Source organism: Sturnira hondurensis, unplaced genomic scaffold (genome assembly GCF_014824575.4).
Source record: "Sturnira hondurensis isolate 20B ecotype Veracruz unplaced genomic scaffold, ASM1482457v3 Scaffold0021632, whole genome shotgun sequence".
NCBI classification, from domain to species: Eukaryota; Metazoa; Chordata; class Mammalia; order Chiroptera; family Phyllostomidae; genus Sturnira; species Sturnira hondurensis.
Window position 1 is genome coordinate 630,713 of NW_028094263.1, and position 21,764 is coordinate 652,476.

At 44.8% G+C, this 21,764-nt stretch overlaps 1 protein-coding gene across 1 annotated transcript in view; it reads left to right on the forward strand.

The window, feature by feature from the left end:
• The first annotated feature begins 338 nt into the window (after positions 1–338).
• Positions 339–21,764, forward strand: part of LOC118977990 (signal transducer and activator of transcription 5B) — a 52,829-nt gene continuing 31,403 nt past the window's right edge. Inside the window, exon 1 of the mRNA XM_037033146.1 lies at positions 339–500. The gene's annotated coding sequence lies outside the window, so the exon portion shown is untranslated. The remainder of the gene's footprint in view (positions 501–21,764) is intronic.

The following is a 21,764-nucleotide window of genomic DNA, read 5'->3' on the forward strand; positions in this document are numbered from 1 at the left end:
TACGGCCAGAGCCCTGCTGGTGGTGGTGGTCGACACTAAGCAGGGCAGCGTGTGCTCGTGGCCGGTGGGACCTGGCTGGGCAGCCAAATGGGGAAGCCACCCTCGCCCGACTGCGAGGGGCTGCCCGCGGCGCCGCCTCCCCGGAGCGTGCAGCCGCCCCGGTCGCGCGGAGCGGGATCCCGGGCCCCCGAAGGGCGGCCGCGGAGCGGGTGCGGGAGACGGCGGGACTGGCGAGCGCGCTCCAGGCGGAACCAGGAAGCGGCGCGCGCCGGCGGGTGCGCGCGCGCCGGCGGGTCGGGCGGGGGGGACGCGCGCGGCCGCTGTCGGCGCGCGCGCGGCGCGCGCGCCCCCGTGGGCCCGGCGCTGGGAGAGTCGGCGCCCGGAGCCGTCACCCGGGCGAGGATCCTGCGCAGGCGGCTGCGTGCGGCGGCCCGGCCGAGAGAGGGAGCGAGCGAGAGGCGGGCGGGAGGCAGCCGCTGGCGCCCGAGCGGCCGAGCGAGGTAGGAGCTGTGGGGCCGGTCCTGGGCTCGGGGCCCGGGGGAGAGACCAGGGAGTCCTCCCGGGCGGGGCCCCGCGCCCCGGGCGCCGAGACGTCGGGCTGGGCCGCGCGCCGCCATCGCTCCGGGGCAGGGAGGCGGCCGCGGTGGCCGGGCGCGGGGTGCGGGGCGGTGGGGGCGGTGGGGGCGAGGCGCCGGGGCGCCCGGGGGCGGCGCGCGGAGGCCGCGGCGGGCGGAAGGTGAGCGGCGGGGGCGGCGCGTGCGCGCGCGGGTCTGGGGAGGGGTGTGAGGGACCCCGGCGCACCCCCCGAGTCCCCGGGGACGGCTGCCTGCCGCTCGCTCTTTCCTGGTGCAGTTCCGAGTAGCCCCCGCCGCCTTCGTGCTTTTCCTCCTTTCCAAAGAGGTAACTGCGACTCCCGGGGGTGGGGTGAGCCCGGGGGCGCCCGGTGGGGTGGGGGTTATTCGCAAAGCTTCAGGGAACAGTGCCTTATAAGGAGTCAAGGCGACAAATGCGAGCATTTCGACCAGGCTGTGGGTGCGGGACCCCACAGCGGGACCCGCCGGGCCTGGGCTCGTGCGTGTGGCAGCGGGATGCAGCGTGTTCTTTTTCCCTAGCCCGGGGTAAAGCGCGAAAAAGTGCTCCTGGTGCCGGGGTAGTTCTAGAGAGGCGGAGAAAGGGGCGTCGTGTGCCCCAAAGGCCGGACCGAGGCTAAAGGAATCTGGCAGGACGGTAAGGCGGATCAGAGAGGAGAGAACTTGCGAGGAGCAGGAGGTGACTGCAGACACTTGTAGCCAGCCAGCCAGCAGTGATGGAAAATGCAAAGAAGAAAAACAAGCACCAGCTTTCAGGAAGATGAGATTAATGGAAACCACAAGAATTTTACAGGCACAAAGAGATAGCAGTCCTCTTTTTCCCAAAGAGCCATGGTCAGGTTTTTGGGGTTTTGTTTTTGTTTTGTTCTTTCGTGTCCCCTGTGACCCTGTCATAGCTTTGTATCAAATAAACAGTGGTAAAAGCAGGTCATAGAAGGTTAGATCCGGGAAGGACCCCGGGGTTTGTGCTGGTACGAATCCTTGGCTGGTACGAATGAGGAAACTGAGGCCCAGGTAGGTGGAGCAAGGGCCTGCCCAGGTCACGGAGCTGTGTGGTCGCTCAAGGCCTGAAATGACTATGCGAGGATTCCGAGAAAAGCGCTGTCCCCAAGGCACAGTGGAGTGGGAGATCTTTGCCCACATGCAGTTTCATGAGCTGACTCTGGAATGTTTGGGGGGAATGCCCTGTGAAAGGCTAGTATGTCACCGAAGTATTAAACCGATCTTAGGTCTTTTTTTTTTTTTTTTTAGTCTTCGAATGGTGTTTATCACCTGCTCACATCTTAGGTTTCCCAAATGGTTGGACAGCCACCTAGGCCGTAATAAGCTTTCAGCTGTTGAGTATTATCTCAAATAATGTTATCGCTCAATTAAGATAAGAGAACTTTGCCTCTTTTTGCAAGGTTCTCCTGTTCCTATACATGTGTTTGTATTGTTTCTAGTCATTTGTTTTTAGGAGAGGGTATATTTCATTTAGTGTGCCTTTTTAAAAAATTTTACTTCGTTACGCTGCGGACATGGGATTGGTTCTGATCACTTCAAATGGATTCCATCATTTGAAGGCTGATTGTCAAGGCTCCGATGTGTTTGGTGGTTTTGGTGCCAGTTTCCAGCTCGAGGAAGATCACAGCTGTAAGGATTGAGGGTGTAAGTGGGAAAAGGGGCTGCTGGTTTTTGGGAAAACGTACTGTGTGACAATTTGTGATGGCTGTTAAGTTTAATTCAAAGAGTGCCACACCTTTGGTCATGTAAACGTTGTCCAGGAGATCTCTTGTTTTCTGCTGCCTTTGGGAGATGAAAACTTCAAGCACCTGGTTGAGACATAAAGGAAAGAATGAAGAGACCTTTCTTTAAAAACATCAGGGGAAAAAAAAAGAATTGATGTCTATCACCAGCAGTTTGGTCATTGCGTAACCTGGTGCTGTCTGCGTGAACATCTTTGCCGTATATGCCGCTGAGTAACTTATCCCAGCTCCTCACTAGTTCTCGGCTTTTCTGGGATTCACATTTTCGCCAACAGGATATCAATATGGATCGTGCTAGGAAATGGGAGGTGGGTGTGTTTCTCAGGGGCACTTTGCGCTGTGTGGTGGGAGGGGACAACAGTGCTCTCGTTGTTTGGAACGTTACAACACAAATATTTTGGTCAGCACTTCCTACTGTGCGCCAACTTCTCATTTCATCTTCACTGTCTTGCTCTCCATTGACTTTTTAAAATAGTAATTCTATTTGCCCCCAAAACCACATCAAGACTAGTAGAAGATGTCCTTCCTTGCTCTTTTGCTACTTATGTCAGTTTTTTAAAAGTTACATTCAAATTATTTCAAGTTATATTCAGAACTTGTGTGACGTGTTAGGTTTATATTTATGAATGTTTTTTTGTGGTGGCTCATCTGGCCTATTTTTGTATAGGTGGGTAATACAGGTAGTTTTAGGAAAGGAAGAAGTTACAAGTAGATAAATTATATGTTCAACATTCGATTGCAGGTTGAAGGTAGAATAAAAAAAAGGTGAAGTATTCTAGTGCCCTAGAAACATGTATGCATTCCTAAAGTACTCGTCGGTTTCTGGGCCTTCTGATCCCCCGCGGCACACTGTTCCTATAGAGCACAGATCACCGCAGGCTGTTCCTGCAGAGGGAAGCAAAAACCTCCCATTTTTATCCATCTGTCTCGAGCATTGGAAACTTAGTCTTTTAAAAAGTTGTCTCATAATTCCAGGTTACTGAGCTCTTCAGAAAAATAATAATCCTTTTACTACGTAGTAAAGTATCAAAATAGTTAGACTTTGCAACTTCTTAATAAAAATAACGTGATATTAACGCTAAAGTATCACTGTCCCCAGTTTTGTGCAGTGTTCAAAGGAAAAAACTTTTCTCCAACTCGGAGCATTGTTAGTAGAACTGTTCTAAAATCAGAAGTATTTTTTCCCCTGCAATGTTGGAAACACAAGTTTGCTTGTTTGTGGGACTAGAAAGTCAAATCAAACAGCCTAGTTTCCATTGATCAGACCTTTTTTTTGTATATTTCAATTGTGAGTATTATAGCTTTAAAAAGTTTTTTTTTAATTGTGTTCACTCTTAATTAGCATGCCCTTATTTTAAGTAGAGTGTTGATGCTGGAGTTTAAAAAAATTAATGATGATTCTTTACTACTGAAAAACCTAAGCCAGTTTGGAGGAGATTTTGCACATCGGAGCCTATGCTGCTTTCACTGGTCACAGAAAGGAATAATTTGCAGCTGCTGGGTTTTTAGTCGACTGAACGAGAGACCCTCACTATCAGTGGTGTCAGAGTTTTAGACGAGTTAGTTTTAGTCTAAAACATTAGTGTTAGACTAACTAACAGTTTTATTACTGTTGTTAGTTTTGGTCGCACCCATGACTTCCTTGGAAGGTATCTTTGAGGTTTGGTTTCCTTTTTTTTAAATGGTAATATTGGGGTGGGGGTGCTTCCTGTTTGTATTTTCAAAATTAGGTCCATATAGGAACCTTCTCCGGTCGTCACATTCTAATTTCAAACAAAGACAGGCATCAGATGCCGCGTGGTTTGTCTTTCACCTGTGGGCTCTGCTTCAGGGCAGGGTTACTAAGCTCAGCCTGAACACCCAGTTGGGAGGGCGAGGCAGTCCTCAATCCTTCCCCAGTTCTCTTCAAGGTGTAGCGGCCTGGGAGGAAATCTTAGCAACAGCAAGAGCATAATTAACCAAAAAAAGGGGGGGGGCGGGCTTCTGCCATCTGTTTCCTCCCAGGTACCCGGAAAGTGCACAACGCTAAGGTAGAGTTGAACCCCGTATCGGGTGCCCTGGATGCCAGCCTTTGAAGGAGGGTTGCCCCAGCTTTCTATAATCCAGAACCCCAGGGATTAGCAGAGATGAGAGCCATTTTTCTGACTCCACCTGAGAGCCACACGGAATGTCATGGAGGAGCTAAATGTGAGAACCAAGAAATTTAGGGGATGGTAGAACAGTTTGGAGAAATCACCCTGAGCCATAAAACTCCCTTCGCCTTCCTGGGCGATTCTCACGTGGTAGGCTGCTGCGCGTGTCCACGCTGGAGGGTGAGTCTCGGGGAAGCACGTCCCTGAAAGGCGTATTCGATGATGTGTCAGCGGTTGGAACGAGTGGTCCCTTCTGGGCCTTCAGCTCCATTTATTCTAAAGAGTGTGATAACTCGATAGACTCGTCATTAAATGGCACTCAAATGTGCTTGCAGTTTAGGGGCTACTCAGCTCCCCTGAATTTTCTTTTGGACCCATTACTAAAAGCAGGGCTGCATTAGCATGTGCATGGTTCTGCATGTGCAGTTTGTAAGGAAGTTTAATACATCGAGTATCTTAACCTCCCGGTACCAAGAAAGGAGAGGTTATAATTTGTCATATACTGGATATTAACTTCTTTGGGTTTATTCAGAACGATGACACCTACTCCCATGTATTATGATACTACTTAGATGAAAAAATACATGTTTTGATTAATAAAGAACACTTATTTATCTTTTGGAGGCTGACTTACAAAATCTCCAGTGCTCTCTGTCCGTCCATTCTTACCTTGCCTTTGGCACCCTGAACAACCCTTTTTATTTTCCCAGATTTCTGCTGTGAAGAGAAATGTTTCCATATTCTGTGCACTGCATAGATAGGTTTTTGAAGTGCTTGTGCTGACTCATTTTTTTAATTGTACTAAGATACAGAGTATGGTTTGAGAGCAGTAATGAGATTCTCAGAAAATATGAGAACTTTCCTTTCTGACTCGTTAGAGAAAGGTTGGGGAAGACAAGGGGAAATACATCAACGAGCCGATCAATTATTGTTATTTGTTGGGATTAATTTGGTGACTAATATCCTCAGTGCCCGTCAGGCTAGTAAAAGTGACTTCGGCTTTACTTTTCAATGGTAACAGCACAAACCCAAGAGTTTTCTAATACTGCTTGCTCTCCCCTGATAGGAGATTTTGGGGGGGGGGGTGCATATGGGAAGTGGAGCCAAAGTTAACAGTAATAGCCACTTCATGATTTGTAGAAAAACAGTGATTTACCACTCAGGCTACAGCTCATCTGAGAAGATAATACTTATTCTCTATATGATCATCATTAGGCCATCTGTCAAAAAGGGATCAGAAAACTCATTAAAAAGTAGCTCAGACAATGTCCAAAGCCTAAAAAGTACAAAGATAATAAAAATCATACCTAACACTGTCCACTTACCATGCCAAGCAGACACTGTCATAAGCTCTTGCCTTGTTTTAACTCGTGATCCCCTTGCAAGGGGTGGGGTGGGGTGGGGGTATTATCCTCAGCTGAAAGATGAAGAAATGACCACAGAGAAGTTAAGTAACTTGCCCAAGGTCACATAGCTGGCAAAGACAGGGCTGGATTCAGCTCCAGGCCAGCTGATTGGAGAGGCTGCATTCCTGCTCTGCTCCTTTGCAAGAAGACAGTGGCTTCTTTAAGGCGTGCATTTCTTTATTTGTCTTCCAAGATGGACTCTTGGTTGGCTGGTTTGTTTGTTTTAATGAGATCTTTTTATGTACACTTGGAATTTTTTGGAGGGTGAAGATGATGAGTACTGAAACAGAGCACTGTAACAGAGTACATTTTAACTGTAAGCGGTGCTGTGCTGCTCCTTACCAGCATTACCGGGTACACGCAGTGGAGGAGAGGAGCTGTAGGCTGTCGTCTTGGCCTCTGTTGACAAACAAAAGGATCCTCCAGGGCCAGAGCGGCAGACACAGTGTTTGCCGACCGAGGACACAAGTGTGTCGTGTCATGTACAACGCTGCCTTGGAAGGATTTATGGTCCTCATGTTGCTTTACTAAAGCTTTCGAGAGCCACTAATGGTGATTTCTGAGGTAGAAGGGCTTAAGAATTTCAGTTCGGGCGAGGGGGAAAGGCAACTGAATGAATCACTGTGTTTGGAGCTATTCAAAAAGGTTGTTAGAAACTAGCCTCAGAAACGTGTTCCTTTCCATATCTGGTGCTTCCTTCGTCTCAGCGCTTTACCTTGCAGGTGAGTTGTGAGGTTAAATCTTAGAGATACAATTCACAGCCCTGAGTGATTTGAATTTGGGAGACCAAGTCAGGGACGACGAAAACTTCAGCTCCCTGAGTGGAGAGTCTAAACTAGTTCAGCTTAAACAGGGGATGTTCGCCTCCAGGATCGTCAGACTGTCACCTTTGACCAGGGTTGAATTTTCTTTGAATGTTGACAAAAGTTACAGTGTCAGTGGAAAAAGCTTAATGTGAAGTATCTATAACTCAGAATTTCCTTATGTTTGTGTCAGTGAGATCCTACAATTAAAGCTTTTTTTTTTAAATGTCTGTTGAGTTTTAAGAGCCTTCAGTGGGGTTTTCCAGCCTTTAGGTGAGAGTAAATTAGAAAGTTGGTGAAAAACTATTTTGTGATGTCTAGAATTCAGAGCCTGTAGTTGGTGACAAATCATTACATTTTTTAAAAGAATGGGGTTAAGAAATCCAGCCTGGGAGAAATGTCATAACTGAGCCAGGTTCACAAATGTCATTGTAATATTTGTAAAAAGAAACTGTTGAGCTCTTAATCTGCTGAAGTACAAAAAATTGGAATTTATCAGCTTTATTGTATAGCATTCTTCAAGATAGTATCCATAGTTTAGGTAAAATGATTTCTCAGAAATAATGCTAATTGTATTTTGTTTTGTTTTGTTTCACATTCCTAAAAGTCTCTTGCTCACCTTTTAGGCTTGAGAAAAGTGGAGATCTACAGAAATATGCAGCTCTTTACAAAATGTAACAGTTGGTTTACCCTGTGGGTTTATGTATTTATGTATTTAGGACTTGTGATCTGTTCCTGTTAGCAAGTGAGGGAGAATTACAGTGAGAATTGGCCATTGTAGAGCTTCCCTCCAAGTGCGTGGAAAGTCTGATCCACAGAGAGACATGCAGTGCAAATGTCCCTTCTCCTTGTGTTGTTACTGTTTCAACTGTGCGATGATACGTGGAAACCCTGAAGCTTATCCTGAGCATGTTTTAAGGATGAGTTTATTTTGCAGTAAGTTTATATATCAAGTAGCAACACTAACTTCATTGTAGCGTGAATAGAAAGAGATTGGCCTTCCTCTTTAACTGTTGGAGGCATCGAAACATGATGGAGAACATTTGGCTTTCTGAATGACACGACCACGGTTAACATGCCAAGCCGGTGATGAAGCCCGAGCCCTTGGTTTTGCAACACCAGAGCAGAGCCCGTAAGTGCAAAGGAATGGGTCCGTCAGTGAGATAACTTGGTACCTGCAGCGCACGTTTCAGGTTGTGCCCTAGGAATGGGACATCCTCAAAATGGATGGTTTTGAATTTTTATTAGCCAAGTGTGAACAGTGTAGCTTGGGCAGAACTGAGCATTATGTTCCCATTGTATTTTTAGGTAAATTTGAACAGGACAAACTTAAAACAGCGGCTTTTATGGATTAATTCATAAAAGAATGTATTGAGATACACACACACGCAAATATTAAAAACTTCTTTATGCTCAAAAATGTCAGAAACCAAAGGTAAGTGACAACATGAGAAAACTGTTTTTAACATATAGGACAAAATGTTATGAGTTAATATTCTTAATATACAAGGACTATAAATAAATAAGAAAAAGATGGTTCTCCCAATGGGAAAATGAACAAAAGAAGAAATACAAATGGCCCATAATTACACAAAATTATGTTCAGCTGCACTAGAAGTCAAGAAATGCAAATAAAAACAATGACATTTTTCTAGTTAACAGAGTTACAAAAACTAACAACATTGAGAAAAGAAAAACAGTGTTGCTTAGGAATCTGAAAAAAACTGACACCTTCATTACTCACTGGTTGAAATGTAAATTGGCGCTTTTTTGAACTTTGATATATGTATTGAGAGCCTTGAAAATGTGCCTTCCCTTTGACCTAACAGTTCCATGTAGATGACATAACCTGAAATATGTTCAGAGATTTGTGTAGTACAGGGATGGTCCTCATAAGGTTACTTAAAATAGCTGTGAATTGAAAACAGCTTCGTTTTCAGCATTGGAGGGTTAAGGACTAAACGGATGGGTTGCCGGACAGTGGATGATTATTCAGCCGTTTCAAATCATGCTATAAAACATAGTTAATGACTTAGATGAGGTATATAGTATATTACTAAATGAAAAAAATTACAAGAAAATCACAGTTGTGCTAAGAAAAGAATAGGCATTGAGAAACAATTTCTTCTGGGCAGTGAGAGTCTGGATGTGTGTGCCTGCACACTTCCCAGTATTTCCTGCTTGTTATTACCTGTTTAAGGAACAGGAAATGCTTCTGTAACCAAGAAAAAGGCTGTTTTCAGTGAACAAATAGAGAAAACGTGACACAGATCTTCCTTCTGTACATTATATACACAATGGAGTATTACTCAGCCCTAAAAAAGAAGGAAGTCCTGCCATTTGTGACATCGATGAACCTTGAGGGCAGCAGGCTAAGTGAGAGGAGTCAGGCAGAGACAAATGTATGATCTCACTGAAATGTAAACCTAAAAAACCCCAAGGTGCTCGGAAACAGAGCAGATTGGTGGTTGCCACGGGCTGGGGGTGGGGGAATGGGTGATCAAAGGGCATGAACTTCTGGGGTGAGTTCTGGGGATGGGACACGCAGCACGGTGACCGTAGTTAACAGTCCTGTATTGTGTGTTTATTTTAAAGTTGCTAAGAGAGTGGATCTTCCAAGTTCTTACCTCCCCCTACCAGCACACACACAAATAGTAGCTATGTGATGGATGTCTTAGCTAACGTTATTGTGGTAACCATTTCGCAATATATTCGTATATCAAATCATCACATTGCGTATCTTAAACTCACACAGTGTTATTATATGTCAGTTACATCTCAATAAAGCTGGGGGAGAGTAATTTTTAAAGTAACATTCGTGTGTTGATTTAGAGCAAGAAACCTGGTTGTTTTTTTTTTATTGTTGTTTTCAGGTTGTGGTTCCTTTTTAGAAGCAGAAAAATGAGTAGTTTATGATGTTTGTGTTGAATCATTGGCATGATATACTTATTTGGTATGGTTATATGACATATTTTGTTGAAGAACTATGTTAAAATCATTATCATTATATTCAACATTTGAAGAGTTAAAATAATTTGAACTTGAGCACTGAGTTATTTCCTGTATTGGGTGGAATGCTCCGTAAGTTGATGGAGAATTATATTGTCTTCTAAATATGACCAAAAAGTCACATAGTTTTACTTGTGTGTGTGTTCTGCTAAGTTATCATTCTTTTCATGTTGAAGGTGTGTGTTTTTTTCAACTTTTGGAAAAAATTAGCTTATTTTAACTTCTTACCACCCTGAACATTGTATTCTTTCCAAATATTTTCTTCGTTTACTTTTGTACTGCTTTCTCTTTCATGATGATACCTATGAAGGTTGCTAGGTTTCTTTTCATATAATTCTATTAGTCATGCTTAATAACTTTTCTAAATATTTATTATGGTATTCTTTTGGGAATATCTGGTAAAGGAAATCTCTAGTGAAGTATACTTTCTCTTGGGTATATGTCATTGTTAATACAAAAGATTTGTCTTCTGATTTAATTAAACTTACATTAAGTAGTTTCTTTGTAACCAGATTTAATGTTTAAAAGCATTTGAACATTGTAAGGAGTTTAAAGAAGAAAAATGAAAATAAAGGATAAGTTGATGTTCCTGAAGAATTCTGTGGAGCCCAGCTGTGATATGTAGGTCTTATCACTTTGCAACAAATAAAATTAGTCTTAAAAAATGTATTTTTGAGCCCAGCAGAAGACCTACTTATTTTATGTAAAATTCACCTTAGTAAAATCTACCTTAACTTAGGTTATGCCTTGTAAATTACTGTAATAAAATTTGCTGTAACAGAATTTTAAGTCAGTTTTGAGGCTCCTAGAACATAAAAGAAATCACATAGTATCTTTTAATGCTTTTTAAACCTGAATCCATAAGTAGTTAATTCAAATTCATGAAGGTAAATATGTCCACATGTTGAAAATAAAACCATATACACATATTGCTCAATGTGCCTTCATTAATAAATCCTATTGAGTTTATGGTTCTTTTGCTTATCACTTCTTACCTCCTCTGCCTCCTGAAAATGTGATAATCTTATTTCATTCAAAAATATGTTTAACTTTAGTTTTAGCTTTTTGTTGCTGGTTTTCCCTGTGGTCTGTTTTACCGCTGTGATATTACTGTGACCAGTTAGACCATTTTCTTCTCTCGTGTGTCTGAGCCATTTTCACCAAGCTGCTCGGTATTATAGAAATCATGTAAATTTGAGGCCTCACGTTTAGCATCATACAGTTATAATAATGGCATCAGTCAGTTGTTTAAGGTGTTTTTAAGTGAATATATGAAGGGATGTATTGCTTTTCTCATTAAAACTGGGACTCGTTTGTGTTGCTTGTCTTTACCCGATTTTGAGAACGTGGCTCTCCTCTCGGAGATAAGCCTTTCCAGTCTGTAAACCTGCAGGTTGTCCCTTTAAAGAGTTCAAATGTATGTAAGATGCAAAAGATGCAAAGAAACAAATGACAAGAGATGTAAAAAAAGGATGTAAGACTTGAGAGATTCAAACATAATTTTGCTTGAAACTCTTTCATCTCCTTTTTGTCTCTTAGCTCCTGAAAGACTTTTTGAAGGTTTTTTTTGGTGGGAAGGTTTAAATACTTCCAAAGTGAATAAAGAAATGTATTCCAAAATTTTATGGTAGTTTGGCTACCAATTAAGGCAAGACTTAGTAAGTACTGAGTAAATATTTGTTGACTGGTGAATGAGTGGGCTGTACAGTCTCATTTGCTTTTTAAGGCACAGTTAGACAACACCTTGACCCATTAAACTGTCTGTGCCAGTGGCTCTTAACCCTTTGGGGAGCAGGGGGCCGTTTTGAGGCTCCAGGGAAACCATTGACTCGCTTCCCAGTGAAACACACACACGTAAACTTTTGCCTACACTTCACGGGGTTCCTGGGTCTGAGTGCAAGCACCCAGTCCAAACATCTAGCTCCCCATTCCCACCGGAGTCAGAAACTTCGGAGCAGAGAGAACTCATCCGAACGTTTGGGCAGAGCAAACCTCCAGACCGCTCTTGTTACTCGGGGCTCAGAAGGAACTTATTTCCTCAGAAAGGCGATAAATATCGATCGACCTGAACACTTGAAGATATGCTGTGGTATAACCCTGCCATAATTTAGTCAGTCTGTGAGTGGATATTTAGGTTGTTTCCAGTTTTTCACTTTTATTGACGACGCCATGGTGCACATGCTTGGACTGAGTAGGCTTTTTTTGCACTTATCAGACCATCTCCTGCGCGCAGTAGGCCCTAGGAGTGGAGTGGCCGAGCTGTTTGTGTAGACCCTGCCCACTGCCCCCCAGCAGGACTGCCCCAGCTGATGCGCCCACGCATGGCCAGTGCATGAAACAAAGTTATGGAGGGCGGTTGGGTTTTATAAGATCACTGCTCAGCTGAGGTTTTGGGGTTTACCTAGGGATTTTTCATCCCTTTGTAACTTTGTTTCTATGAGAAAATGTTCTCGATCAGAAAGAGGGTGGGCGCTGCTTGTTGTTTTATCACAAAAGGGTGCAGGGGCCTGAGTATTGGACTTGGATGCATCAGCCTAAAGGGTCCCTTGTCACCTACATGACCTAACTTACTTACAACTCTAAAACTAAAACAGCCCATTCTGTTTTAGATATTACTCAACTGTCAAATTACTTCTAGACAGTTTCTAGCTTGTCTTGCTTCGGGGGAGTGTTTGAAACAGTTTGCCTAGAAAGTAATAGTGTTCTTTTGGTCCTAGCTACTGTTCATTTTTATGATACACTTAAAATTACAGATGACATCTCTCCTTTCAAAAGTGATTTTCGCCCCCCCCTGATGTTAGCCTAGTCTTAGGAGGTACCTAAGGGAGGGGGTGATTTTCAGTTCTCTGCGCACGAGGCGACGAGAACTCTGAGTGTTCAAGACTGGACAAACAGGGTGATAGAGGTCCACCTTGGTAGAGAGATTCTGGAACCTCCGGTCATGCCCAAGCCCCAATGCCCTGGGCTCTCCAGGCCTTCGTAATGGTCTTTTTAGAGATCTGATTCTAGAAGGAACCTTCGAAGAAATGAATGGAACTTCTATGTTGTTTTGAATATTGGCTGATATCTAAGCCAAACTAGTTGGCTTTTTAATGTCAAATAAAACATCCAATATCTTTTAGCAGGGAGGACTTTAGGAACCCCTTTATTTTAGTATGGTGCCCAAAGTAGGTTAATTATAACAAAGCATTCTGAGATAGCCCTGGCTGGGATGGCTCAGTGGACTGAGCGCCAGCCTGCGAACCAAAGGGTTGCTGGTTCAATTCCCATTCAGGGCACATGCCTGGGTTGTGGGCCAATTCCCTGGTTGGGGGCACATGAAAGGCAACCACACCTTGATGTTTCTCTCCCTCTCTTTCTCCCTCCCTTCCCCTCTCTCTCTAAAAATAAATAAATAAAATCTTAAAAACAAACATTCTGTTATACTTTACTGAATGTCATTCATTTCTCAATAAAATTGAGGATTATTTCCATAAAAGAAAAATACTTTTCCCAATATAATATGGCAGCTTAATTTAGAATATTTAGAATATTTTCCTAGATGAAAATTTAAGAGCCTATACAAAAGTTATTTATTATACTCCAAGGAGTGTGATTCTTTTGTTTTAAAATTTGTTACCTTCATTATATTGAATAAAAGATCATTGTGCTGACTTGAGAAACAGGTGGTGTATTTTCAGACATTTCAAAATACTTGTGTTCCACGTAGGTTTTCACTGTGGTGGCATGTGTTGTGTTTGTAGAATTCAACCTACATTTTATTCCATGGGGAAAAGAAGAAATTAAATGTTTGCTAGCCACCTGCCACCTTGTACTTCTGTGTGCTGGTGGGCAGAAGCCTGGGTCCTATCGCGACTTTTTAACTCCATACTCTATGTTTCCTACCTTGTGGAGACTGAGTCCGCACATCGACTCTGAAAGGTAAGTGATTTGATTGTGGTGAGCACGAAAGTTACCCCCTAAGTAAAATTGTGCATGCCGGGGAAAAAGCTGGACTAACACCACGATGAAATGATCTTACCTGTGGGATCCCGGGTGAGACCCGGTTTGCTTTGCACGTTCCATAGCTCCTTAAATGCGATCACCTTTTAGCAGGGCTGAACAGATGTCCTGGCCTCATAAGGAATGGCTTTCATGTTGTTGAGCCTTTCACAAAAGCTAGTCATCGCTCTTGTTACTCGGATTTTGCCGAGATCCTTTGAAAACTTTTTTCCAAGTCTTGGTTTGAATGCATAGACTTTGTGGTTTGCCTGTAAGGTTCTGCAGTACTCAAGTGGCATCCTATTCCCCCCAACAGAAATAAAAAGAATGTTAAAAACAAAAATGAGAAAAGATGGTATAGACCGTATTTATTTAAACTTTCAAGCATTTATAGTAGATGCTAGAGTGTGCGTCCCACGAAGACAACCCTGCGTTGTTCCCTGCCAGGCGTCCGGTACTTGGAGTGGAGCCTGGCGTGTGACTGGTGCTCGGTTGGGTCTCCGTTAAACAAGTCCTTCCTGTTTTACGAGAGGGCACCCGTGTGTTTGTGGGAGGCAGGCGCGCTTCTCTGATTGTAAGCATTGGTTGGTGCTGAAGGTGCCTTCGTTCCATTGACTCCCCTTGGGTCTCCAGAGAGGGTGCGCTCAGAGACCACTCAGCCCTCGGGAGGGTGGAAAGCTCGCCTTTTACTGGAGAAAAGAGAGAGAAGAGAAGGGAGAGCCGATTCTCTGTCTCCTTTGGATTTCAGAGTTAAGAACTGGCTTTTTTTTCCCCATTAAATTTTTTTTACCATTTTAACCGTTTTTAAGTGGTACGAAGTGTATGCTGTGGCCTTAAGTGTATTTATAGTGTCATGCAGTCATCGCCACCGTCCCGCTCCAGACTCGTCCTCCCCAGCTGAAGCTGCGCCCATCAGACACTAACTCACGTTCTCTTCCGCCCGTCCTTGGGACCGAATGCTTTCTATGTATAAATGTGGCTGCTCTGGGTCCTCCTGTAAGTGGGATCATACAATATTTGTCCCTTTTTGTCTGGTTTTTCTTTTTTAATATGAGTCTTTTGCTTGGAGACTTGACAGTTTTTCTTCCCCCAGATTTCTAGTTTCTGCTTTGTACCCAGACCTAGCCAGCGATGCTTACACAGTGCGGATTCCCAGACAACAATCCAGCAGCTTGTCGCCTGCCACTAGGCAGGTATTAAAGCTTCGAAAATTGATTCCTGATCTGCGGGCTTGTCTCCTCCAAGCCTTGCTTATAAACCTGCACTGACGATGATATCAAAGATCAGTCTCTCTCCATGTTTCATAGAGCAAGTTGTTTTCATTGTTACAGCCTGATTCGGAACTGGAAAATTACCCGTACGCCATTGTAGCTGTTTACATAGCCATTAAAACAAACTCTACATAAATGACAGCAGCTACTAAAGAGGTTTTGATTGCAGCTTCTTTAAGAAATTACATGGTACTGGTTTTTCTTCTCCATTTTTCTATTTTCTTTGTATTTTTCCTCCTTCCTCCTTCCCTCTCCTCTTTCCTCCTCCCCTCTCTCCCTCTTTCCCTGTCTGTCCCTCCCTGCCTGCCTTCCCTGTTCCCTTTTTTCTTTCTTTTTCAGTCTCATTTTTTGAGTAGTTGCTACAGAAACAACCTGGCCCTGTTATCCAAATATGAATCACATAGTAGCGACTCGCTGTCAGTCTGCCTGGAAGGAAGCAGGGAAAGAGCAAGGGAACTAAAACTAAGGAGGAAATATCCTTATTTCTTTTAATTAAAAATTTATTAAAGAGATAGAAACTTAACTTATTGAGGAAAAAGAAATATCCTGGGAGATCTGATTGGTAAAGAAATAGAGAGCGAGGGAGAGCCGTGGAGAATGGTTTGAAAAGCAGCATTATGGGTTTCAAGCAGGATCTTCTTAATCTATGGGTGATTTTAGAGCCTCTTATAACTGAATTGAACGCAGGGCTAAAAAATTGATTTTCTGCCTCTGTATCCACTGCTCATTTGCCCCGGGCAGATCACTTCTGCTTTCCTGGACTTTATTTTCTCACCCTGTAAAGAGGGGCGGGGGTCAATAACTAGATTCACCTGTAAGAGTTTAGGCCGAAGCCATGAGAACGTGAAAGGTATTTTTTAAATTCAATTTTTTTGTGATGTCTACAACGACAGGTGTTAGTAGACCAGAGACAGAAGTGCTAACAGTGAAAAGTTACCCCACAACAAAGCCTCTCCTGTCCCAGAGGGGAGATGGTCAAGGTGGAATTCAGTCAGCGCAGTGCCCTGGGACGTCTGGGACTTCTGGGACTTCTGGGACAGGCACTTCAGTGTCTGTCGGGATGCCGGGGGGGCTCTTCGGTCCTTGCTGCTCAGATATGGATGGACATCTATCGCTGTTGTCGCCCTGCCCCCAGGTCTCCCACTCTTAGATCGTCACCATTTTGAAAGTTTACTAGTTGCAAATAGATCCTTGCATTTCCCATTCCTTGTCACGGGGCCAGTTCCGTGCGCTTTCCTTGGCACTGGGCTTGGGTTTCTTCGCAGCAGCAGCTGCTAATTAGTGACAGCTTTTGAGCAAGCAGCTTGTCGTTTTTGGCAGGGGTAGGGGACATCCATAGCAATTCATGGCTGTATTTTCATTTGCAGAATTTACTTTGCTACATGGAAATACGTCTCGACTAAAAAATAGTCTGCAGGCAAACACGGCTGTATTTACTGAAATAGCTGCATGAGTTGGCATTGAATCCCGCAGTTGAAGAACCCTTAGGAGATAAATAACAGGCTCAGGGTCCGTCAGATCGGTGCCATTAGTCCTGACTCATCCTTCCAGTGTTAATTAATCCACATTCTGGGTGCAGCACTTTACCCTCGGGTTTGGGCACAATAATAAACCCCTCTGGACTGCGTTTGGTAGTGTACACGGTAACCGAGGAAGCGAACTGTTGGTAAACATTGTGCTTTTCGTTTATACTCAGCTTCTTTTTTGGAGACATAATTAGGAGAAACAGTTTAGTGTGCATAAAGAAAAACGCTTTCTTCGGAATTTCTGCTCACATTAGCATCATCCCATTTCATGTAATTCTGTCTCTTGAAATTGCCACAGTGGAGCGTTAGCTCTGTTTTACAAACTTATCACGATATTTATGGAATAGTACAACCGGCGATTATATTTACCTTGATTAGCAGCGACGATGAGTCAAAACCCCCGTCACAGTTTCTGTAAAGTGTGATTCAGGCCCATTATTCCTGTAACGAGGACCCGAGTTAACGAGCTCCTCGGCGTTAAAAATAACATCTTGAAGGAAATAACTGACCCACCAGCCATTTCCCCCAATTTGGGTTCTTTTTGTGTGACTCAGAGGCCCACCAAAATTGGACTTAACACACAGCTTTGGACATGCACCGTGCGCTGAGCGCTGTGTTGAAGGGATCACAGTCAGGTGGCAGCAGCCCTGCCGGGGCCACTCCCCGTGAGGCTAAGCAGCAGGCAGTCGGAGCTACTTTGGTTCTGATGCCCAGAGGGGAGGGCACATTCAGTTCTCGAGAGGGAAGGCATTTCATCTTTTAAGCCTGGGATGATCAGCACGATCAAAGGCATGGGATGCAGGTGTTGTGTTGATTCTTTTGGAAGCGGAAGGTGTTAAAAAGATTAGGCAGATGTAGAGAGTAGACGTGTAGATGTTCAGGTTCCTTGTCTCAGGTTTCCCCTTGACATGTCACACAACACTTACATTCAGACGTCTTCCACGCAAGAGTAACTGCCGTATTTTTCAGACCATAAGATGCACTCCCCCCAAAAAAAGTTGGGAGGGAAATGGGAGTGCGTCTTATAGTCCAAATGTAGCTTACCTGGCTCTCTGTGGGGGGTGCACAGTGGCCTGTGTTATTTATGTTATTAAATATTTCACCACGTGTTTTGCTTCAATTTTTTTTTCCTATTTTTCCCCTCTGAAACCTAGGTGTGTCTTACAGTCCAAAAAAATCCGGTGCTTCTCAGTGGCATGGCTTGGCGAACCCAGATGGTCTTCTGACGTTCAGCCAGTGATGTAGTGTACGCTGTGCACAGTGATGCAGTTATCCCCACACTTGTTGCAGTGGGGTTCACCCTTCATATCTGGGCTGGAACTTCGTGTGCACATCAGCATTGAGCCAACATTTAATTGTTGGTATGATGTGGACAGTTACCCAGATGACAGCTGACTTCGGTGTCTTTTACTGTTTTGCCTCACCCGCCAGGATACCTCACCAGCTGTTCTCTCATTTGTGTGAGAGATTACTATCGCTTTAATGAGAAAGCAAGAGATCAGAATGCCCCCTGGTAATACTGGGAATGGGTAATAGCGTACTCCATGGAAAACCAGTAAGAGGTTTGGGAACAAATACAACGAGGATAACTGGCCACTCTGCTGCTTACAGGAAGCGTCGCGATGTTCATTCTGACCACAGGTGGTCAGGATCTGGGTTTTCGCCTCAATGCAAAGTCGCCCACCCCCAGGCCTGTTCTTGCCCCCCCCCCCCCACTCCCTGTACATTCGAAAGCCTTTAGCTGATTTCTGGTTGACTTGGAGGAGTGAAGGCNTTCTTGCCCCCCCCCCCCCCACTCCCTGTACATTCGAAAGCCTTTAGCTGATTTCTGGTTGACTTGGAGGAGTGAAGGCAGACCACCAAACCCCTAACATGGCTTCCTCTGGTTGTTTGAAGATTTCTCCTCTCTATGTTCTCTCGCCTTTAGGAAAGGAGACCCGATATACAGCGTTTTTGGAGTGCCAGATGATTTTTTTTGTATCTGTCTGTGAGTGGCACATGCGTTAATTCGCTTTGTAGCTTTTATCATAAAGCTGCCCTAAACCGCAGGTGTCATTGTCAGGAAGAACTCGGATGGGTGAGGGGCCTTGGGTAGGTGAAGTGCAGGTGGATGGCCCAGGTGCCAATCCCAGCTCCTTCGCCTTCTTGCTGCAGGACTCTGGGCAGGTTCCTCAGCCCTGAAGCCTGTTTTCTCATTGGTAGAAGGAGAATAGTAACGGTGCTGCCTCGCAGCTTTTCCACGAGGATTGTCAGGGTGCATGTGGAGGGCGTAGAGCAGCGCGTGATCCACGACACAGTAAGAGCTCCCTGAGGGTCTCTCGTTAGAACGGTTACCGTTATTCCTGTTACTACTTGTACTCCCTTTGTTGTTATTCACAGTTTGGTGATCAAGTTTGGGAAAGGCTTGGCAATGTAATCGTTTGTTTTGTTTTTGGCACGAAGCAGTTTCTGGTGTTTATAGCGGTAGTTAACTCAGCATATCCAACAGACTGACAAGTGTTTCCTCGGGCCCACACTGTGTTCCTGTCGAAGGAGGCAGTCTCAGGATGGGTTGTGTACGCTCCACCATCAAAGCCTGGAACCTTCACAACACAAGCGTGTCTCGCAAAGTCTGGTGTCTCCCTTGCCACCACAGCCTGAAACGAGTGAGTTAGACACCACACAGAGCCCTGTGACTGCTGTAGGAGCCCTTCCAAGGGACTCGTCACATTTTCTTGTAAGTTGTATGGAGACAGCTAAGCCAGGAACCAATCTGGTTGAGAAAACTTAAAAAGTCATTTTTCCTTCTTTCTTCACCTTTAAAAAAAAGATTTTACTTATTTTTAGAGAGAGGGGAAGGGAAAGAGAAAGAGAGGGAGAGAAACATCAATCGGTTGCCTCTCACACACCCCCAACTGGGGACCTGGCCCACAACCCAGGCATGTGCCCTGACTGGGAATCAGACCAGTGGCCCTTTGGTTCACAGGCCTGTGCTCCGTCCACTGAGCCACACCAGCCAGGGCTCCTTCACCTTTATACTCAGAAGGATCTAATTTGTTGCCTCTAAGAAGATTGAATACATAGGTGCTGTCTTCATTTTAAATAGCCTATGCAAGAATGTGTTGTTTGGGGTGGGAGGGCTTTTTATATTATTTCGTAACTATTTGGGGTTACTACTAAAGAAGATTTAAAATCATATTTTCTGTCCTCTTCCCCTTTTTGCTCACAATTGTACAGTCTTTTCTCCATGTCTAATCTAAGAAACTATGTAGTCATCGTACACACGCTTCTGCTGCCTGTCGGCACCAAACCCGGCCAGTGCCTCAGTGGGTTGGATGACAGTCTGACTTCAATTTGAGACGAGGAAAGCTAAAGATGTATTTTTACATCAATCACCTAGGGGCCTTCCACGCTGTCACATTTACTGCAGCCCAAATACCATTTTATTTTTAGGTAGTGGCTTCTGGAGCGTTAGTGTCAACTCCAGGACGGCTCCAGCCCTGCCCTTCCCCAGGGTTCAGGCTGCCGTTAACTCAGGTGGTTCCGCACCCACCCCTGTCGCCGCCTGTGGTCCTGGCGTCTTTAACGCCCTCCAGCGACAAGGTTGTGGGTCTCACGTTGGCTTTGTTTTTCTTTGGAGCTTTACGGGAAACACAATGCTGTTGCGTACGAGCTGCAGAAGCAGGAGGGGAAGTTGGCAAGAATTAGCTGCTTTCTGTTTGGTCTGTCTGAGGCAGCTGACCTTTTGGAAGGAAATCGCTGCTCTTTGCTTCTTCCTGTAAGCGTGCAGCCTGTGAGAGAAGACACAGAAGCCGTTATCCTGGCCGATGGCTTGGTGCAGAAACTGGTAGCTGAGAGGTGGGAGTTTTTCAGTGCGCCTGTGGTGTGTTGCAGGAACGTTCACTCAAGTTCACGGTGCAGATATACCCCAGTAGACACATAATGAGAGACAATGAATCTGTTTCCAGAAAAAAACCTTTCTGTTAGCAAAAAGAATTGTATTTTATTGCAGAGTGCCACTGTTCATGCTGTGGGGAAGGTAACTTTGTGCCCAGTTTTAATCCATCTTCCTGTTGAATGTTCTGATACTATTTTACATTACTTTTTATATTGGATAACCCTTTTCCACCGAGAGGCCAAACATTTTGACTTTCCTTAAGGCATGGTGAGCCCTCCTTTAAATGTCATTTCATCTCAGAATTAGAAGTCGCTTCGAAACACTTGCTGCCGGTTGTGGGCCCCACCTTTTCCGCCTGTGTTCCCCCCCACATGCTGGCGTTGCCCCCAAAAGCTGCAGTCGGTCGGGCTGCACAGATGGGATGTCATCCCGTGAACAGACAAAGGAACTAGCTGATGAGTCATTTCTCTGTGAGAAGACAGATTTTAATTTTCCATTTATTTTTAACAAAAACATAGTTAGGTTCATTTTCTATTTTTTGAAGGATTTACATACAAATGACTGTTGGCAAAAATGAAGTAGCTTACGATTGTAGTAAATGCAGAGAAAGCAGCCACCCGAAAGGAGGGCAGCATGGCCGGCGGCAGTCCTCCGCACTTCGTTTGGGTTCGGGGGGAAGCGTGCCGTCCCACAGTGTGCAGTTCCGTCCCTTCCCCAAGTTTGCTGCGGGTAGTGGAGACTGTTGGGTGAGCACTGGCATCGGGCACGTGGGAGCCTGTGGTGCGACGTCAGGAGAATTGTCCCAGGGCCTCCTTAGCAAGACTGCCCGACAGTGCTGCCTCTCGGTTCTCAGAGACCAGCCGAGCCGCTCCCCGTTACTGAGAGAGCAAGGAACCGGAGAGGGAGCACACACCTTGGTGCGGTTATAAATGTAGGTTCTGGGCGTGAAGTTGCTGTCAAGGAAACAGGAAGATTGCCCCCCCCCCCACCCCGCCCCAGTTCTGCGGGCCTTTGGGTGCGGGCAAGTTTAAGAACCCAGGGCTATGGCTTTCTGGGGTCTGGTCTTCTAACTGCAGCCTTCTAGAGGCCTTGAACGTTACCCTTGCATTATCAGGGGCCTTCTCATAGGCCAGTTGTTCAGGTGTGTCCCTGGGGGTAAGGGGAACGTCATTTTGAAAAGGGAATTTTTGCACTGCTGTGAGCAGTCTGTGCATTTTACTCGATTAACAATTGGTGCGAGTTTGCAGAGACATTGCTTAGTCATATCAAAGATGGAAGAGCCATAGATGAACCTAAGAATATACTATTTCTTGTCTTGAGATATGACTTTCCCAACTATTCCTTGTATTCCTTCTTTATTTTCCGCATTTCTTTCCGAAATCACAGTTAGACCCACTAAGTTCAAACTCCATTACCCCGGAGAC